The sequence below is a fragment of the Mizuhopecten yessoensis genome, unplaced genomic scaffold (genome assembly GCF_002113885.1).
Source record: "Mizuhopecten yessoensis strain PY_sf001 unplaced genomic scaffold, ASM211388v2 scaffold716281, whole genome shotgun sequence".
NCBI classification, from domain to species: domain Eukaryota; kingdom Metazoa; phylum Mollusca; class Bivalvia; order Pectinida; family Pectinidae; genus Mizuhopecten; species Mizuhopecten yessoensis.
The window spans coordinates 550,121-555,990 of NW_018480038.1; the positions used below are offsets into that span (position 1 = coordinate 550,121).

The window sequence follows — 5,870 nt, forward strand, 5'->3', positions numbered from 1 at the left end:
GAGCTCCCATCATGAGCAACAGCCAGACATTATAGAAAAGAAAGTAAAATGAATGAGAGCTCCCATCATGAGCAACAGCCAGACATTATAGAAAAGAAAGTTAAATGAATGAGAGCTCCCATCATGAGCAACAGCCAGACATTATAGAAAAGAAAGCAAAATGAATGAGAGCTCGTTTTTTGAGCCAACATCCAAACATTATAGATAAGAAAACTAAATGAATGCGAGCTCCCATCATGAGCAACAGCCAGACATTATAGAAAAGAAGGCAAAATGAATGCGAGCTTGTGTTATGAGCAAACAGCCAGACATTATAGAAAAGAAGGCAAAATGAATGCGAGCTCGCATCCATTAATCTTTCTGCCAATAAGGTAAAACAGGTGTTATTTGCAACAAAAAGGTTTTTTAAATCCTCATTACAAAAAAATAAATACCTTTTATGGGCCCCTGAATCAGAGATGCAGATGCACTTTATCAATAATGGTATGTGTGTCTGTCTGTAGATACCTTTATGTTTCGAAATCTCAGAATCCATAAGATTTATCTTTTTGAAATTTGATATGATGATGCAATGTGATATGTACAATAAGGGTTAAAAAAGTTTTCTTAAGTCAAGGTAACTGCTAAAAGAATTGGACGGGGAGAGGCATATGACAGGCCCTTGTTGACTTGTCAGTGTTATAATTTACATTTGTCATTACCTTTCATTCACATTTCCATTTGTGGAACTATTTGAAAGCAACTGTGGAACTGAAGAAACAGTAGAAAGAGAAGCAGGTGGCCTTATCCCAAGCCCAAGGACATATCATCAGTGAGAGTTACTGGAGATTATATCAGGAACTATGATAATCATCTTTTTGAAATTTGACATGGTGATGCACTGTGTTAAGTAAATGTACAAAAGGGTTTTTAAAAGTTTATAAAGTCAAAGTCAAGGCGGCCAAAAAATTACCATGGGAAATGGGGAGGGCTTGGAGGACCCTTGTTGACTTATCAGTGTTATAGTATAAAATTGTCATTCACAGGTTCAGAAGCAGGGGGCCCAATCCCTTTTGCTTCTGCGGGCTTAAATGCCATCGACCCCGAGCCCAAAGATACCATTAGCAAGAGTTCTCTGCCCAAGGACTCCCTCAACAAGAATCGTCACTCCTGTCTTAAGGACACCCTCTCCCGGTACAATCTTCCTGAACTCAACCTCCCAGGTCAGTCCAGGAACAACATTGGGCAACACTGTATATGTGGCAGGTTGAATTATTCTGTCAATATCATGTTATATGTTGCTTGAATTTTAAAAAGTGACATGTGATTCCTTAAGGTTTATTCATATAATGTGATGGTGTGTGCTTCCTTAATGTTTATGAAAATGTTACCTGTTTTTAATCATATTCATGTATTGACATGTGACAGACTGTAAGGATTTCTATTGGATAAGCCTAACCTGAAATTCTTCCCTTGCACCTCACTCTCACTTCTATTCACTTTCACACCTGGCACTCCGAGGTCCATTTATTCTAATGGAGCCTTTGGTTCAGTGTGTCTTTTGTCCCTGGCAATGCATTATATGGCTCTAAGCTGTGTGTTAAGCCTCTGCTATATCTTGTAGTTTTTTCTTCATGTATCAACTAATAAATGTGAACAAACCCAATATTAAAGTCTCGTCAGGATTTCTAAGAGACTGTTACATATAAACAACAAGAAGCATTAAAAGTCGAATCCAAAGTGACCCCGAGCAGACTGACAAAGCCACTGAACACCACACAGAACGCTGCCGCAGGAAACACTGTGGAAACCACAACATTCGCATGTAGATGCCTGACCAAAAGTAAGTATGTATAAAAGATGAACAAGTGGAATGTACAGATGTTACAATAAGAATCCCTCAGGATTCAGTACTTACACAATTTCTCTTTATCATCATATTTGTTAGCAACCTTCTGGATATACTCATCATACAGTTAATTCTGAGATGTGTTTGTTTGTACATGATAACAAAATCTTAAGATAAAAACTTAAAAAGAGGAGGAATGTATACCGGTACTCCAACAATGATGTGCATACCTGAGATTGGGATTGGGAGCAATGCCCAACTAACAAGAGGCCCAATGGGCCTGAATCGCTCACCTGGTATAAATCTNCAAACATAATTATATATGTTGGTCAAACATCAGAAAGCATCACAGGAACCAATGGTACATATAAAGTACTTAGTAAGTTAGTAACTCAGGAATAATCTTCAAATACATACAACTTTACATCAAAATCTCATCAGTGAGAATTAAAACAAAATGAGACCATACACTGTGAAATCAGATATTTTTATGGGTGTGCATTTTGTAGTTCCCCAACAAAGCACCATTTCATACATGTAGGTACATGACTTTGTGGATTACGAATAGCCACTCAAACAAAGAACTGCTTTATATCAAACTTGTAAACTTTTATGGACCTATGAATTCGTGGATGAAGATTACCCATGAAATCAACAAAATTAAAAAAACCACGAAAATTAGTGATTCCACAGTATTTGGACTACACAAAACATTTGATTTTATGAATAACACGGGCTAATGGTCAAAAACACCATTTTCAAGATTCCAAAGTTCAACAAGTATTTACATTTCTTAAGGTTTGTAATAAAATCTGGATTCTGTTGAACCTCGACTTCACACAACTTCCATGTATTACCACTGAATGTAGTACAAAAGCTACTTGTTCAGTGATTTAATGTTAGAACTAATTGTAAATAGTCACTTAACAAGACTTAGGTGTTAAATATGCACACATATGCCAATGTATATATATATATATGATAAATCAAATATTTATAGCACATGGGTAGGAATATATACTGACACAAACCTGCTTGGTGCCTGTAGTATCAAAAAAACAATGTCACCGTTTCCCTCCAGTCTTTGCATTGATCCAGCTTTCAGATGTCAGTAGCAGGACACTGATGTTGCAATATATGAAGGATGTAGACAAAATGTTTGGATCAAGGGGACCCAATGAATATACCATCCAGTCAACATCCAGACGTGGCCAAGAAGGAAGCTAGCGGCTGAGTTTGGCACCATGGTGGAATTATGAATGATGCCATGAGGTCCCAGCAAAGTTGATCGTATTGTTTGGACATTTTCAGGGACTGAAATTTTGCTGGTTTTGTGAAAATACTGATGACTTGGCGACTCGGTCTCCAATCTGCATTTATCTTATGCCAGTTTGGTGAGGATGATGTCTTTCGCCACTGAAAGATGGATTGGAAACAAGTTTTCAATCATTACAATCATGGGCATGACTGGTCATATACCATTTTACTATCAAATAATAACTTTTTTTAAGTTATAATTCACAGATTTGAAAGGAAAGTTATTTCATGTTACCCAAGCTATTTCAGCTGGAAAGAAAAGCATCCACATGAACATAAGCACTATATAGCACTATATATAGTGGCTAACCATGAAAGCCAAAGGGGAATCAAGTAAACGGACCAAGTGGACTTGAATGGTGTGAACAATAAGACTGTGTTTGTGCCAAAGGTGACCATAAACCCTTACATTATAATTACTGCTGCCCTTGGTGGAGAAAAAAAGAAAGAAATATTTAAGTTCTGGGCTGCAGTTTCAAAATGGGGAATGGTTGAATGCTGGTAGGTAGGAATTACAAATGTATATTTTTCTTAATGTCTTTAAGATATATTTGTAAAACAAGACACTGTTGATACACACAGTAAGCTTTAAATCACTTTTGCTGTATTACAGAACAAACTCAAGCGTGACATGAAAATGATACCATGTAAGAGAATGCTAGTCTATAACCAATATCGTATAGACATTTACACACTGAAATTAATCCTAAAAGTACACTACCATAAACACTTACATTTAAAGGACAAACCTCTTGACATCAGATTAAGGGAAATTGTGAGAGCGGTACATGTTATAATAGGCAAACGTTGATTTTGATAATCTAGATTTGTTACTTGCTTTTATGACACATAACGACATGTCATCCTATAAAACAGTATCTTTTGGTTGTAAAATAGTTGGGAATTATTGCAATTTATATTCCGCAACATAAGCAAAGCATATGAAAGAATTTGACAATATGGACTGTTAGCTTAAAAATATGGAAAGGAAAAAAATCTTAATTCATAAGTGAAGGCTGTGATCTACATTTATCACAATCAATGATTAGCTTAGAGGAGCAGTACCGAGTCCATTGCTATTCTAAATAGTAGCAAAAATTACATAAATACTATCATGTAAGTGTTGGCTGATGACACATAACCGTTTGCCGCTATTGATTATACTTGCAAACTTTTTTAAATTCCATGGGGGACATTCTGCATACTCAAATTTAAAACATAAATAAAATGTGTGTATAAATTCCCTAGAGACAAAAGAACCCTTTAAAATGACATATTTTGAGTTGCTCTTTCAGATGAAATCATTAGATCTTAAATTATAGGAATGTTAGTTAAGTAAATTCAGATTGAAAACATTAAATTTAAGGGTCTAAAATCGGGAGTCTCCCTCCTAAATAGGGAGGGTTTGTAAGTATGATTGATGCTTACAAAAGTGTTATTTTTGCTGAACAACTAAATGAACAAGCATTCTGTGGGTATTGATGAATCAATAATGTCCCCTACCAGCCCCCCCAAACTTTAACCTGGAGATTTTGGCCAAGATAGTTGAGTCCAAATCATGTCAAAAATAAAAAACAAGAATTATTTATTCACTTTCACTAAACAGCATTAATGCTAGAACCCTAAAGAACCTCTGTCAATAAAATCAGCATCCTAACAATATTATAAAGTGAACGGTGAGCCATTACTAATGTTTAACCCAAACTTTAACCTGCAGATGTTGGCCAAGATAGTTAAGTACAAAACATGTCAAAAATTCAAAAAAGAATAGTTATTTTCCATTTTCAATCCACAGCATTAATGCTAGATCCCTAAAAAACCTCTGTACATAAAATCAGCATCCTAACACTATTATAAAGTAAAAGGTGAGCCGTTACAAAACTTTAACCTGAAGATTTTGGCCAGGATAGTTAAGTCCAAAACATGTCAAAAACTCCCCAAAAAATTAAATTTATTTTCCATTTTCAATCCACAGCATTAATGCTAGACCCCTAAAGAACCTCTAGGCTAACAATCAGCATCCTAACATCATTATTAAGCGAATGGTAAGCCATTACAAAACTTAAACCCAAACCTTAACCTGCAGATTTTGGCAAAGATAGTTAAGTCCAAAACATGTCAAAAATTCAAAAAAACTAAAATTACTTTTCCACTTTCACTAAACAACATTAATGCTAGACCCCTACAGAACCTTTATGCAAAGAATCAGCATCCTAACATCAATATTAAGCGAATGGTAAGCCATTTCAAAACTTTAACCAAAACCTTAACCAAAGGTAACGGACGGACGGACACACGTATGGACGCAGACAAAACCTATAGTCCCCCCGGTTTCACCGGTAGGGGACTAAAAACTACAGAATATCATTGCATAGGCCTTGATCTGGAATGTTAGATTTAGCCCTGTAAAAAAAAAAATAAAAAAAAAATAAATAATAAAGAAATGGTATATATCGCCACTTCAGATTGCTTACACAGATATTGCTTTATCTGTTTTGGTTTGTGTTTTACGTCCTATTAACAGCCAAGGTCATTTAACACTGGTGGACCCTTACCGTGTATTTTTTTCATTTTTTCGTTTAATTTTCAAAAATCGTTTAGTTGTTCTCTTTTTGTGTGTATTTTTTGGATTATAGTTTATATTTGACGAGTCACCGTTTATTGTTTAAACCGACGTTTATTCTTCGCAGACTTGTGTTTAGTTTTGAGTATAACAGTTTGTTTT

The 5,870-nt window shown here is 35.4% G+C and overlaps 1 long non-coding RNA gene across 1 annotated transcript in view; it reads right to left on the reverse strand.

Annotated features, from left to right (window-relative positions):
* LOC110442591 overlaps window positions 1-5,870 on the reverse strand; it is a 22,277-nt gene that overhangs the window by 9,875 nt on the left and 6,532 nt on the right. Inside the window, exon 2 of the long non-coding RNA XR_002462029.1 lies at window positions 2,860-3,244. This is a non-coding gene — a long non-coding RNA (uncharacterized LOC110442591). The remainder of the gene's footprint in view (window positions 1-2,859; window positions 3,245-5,870) is intronic.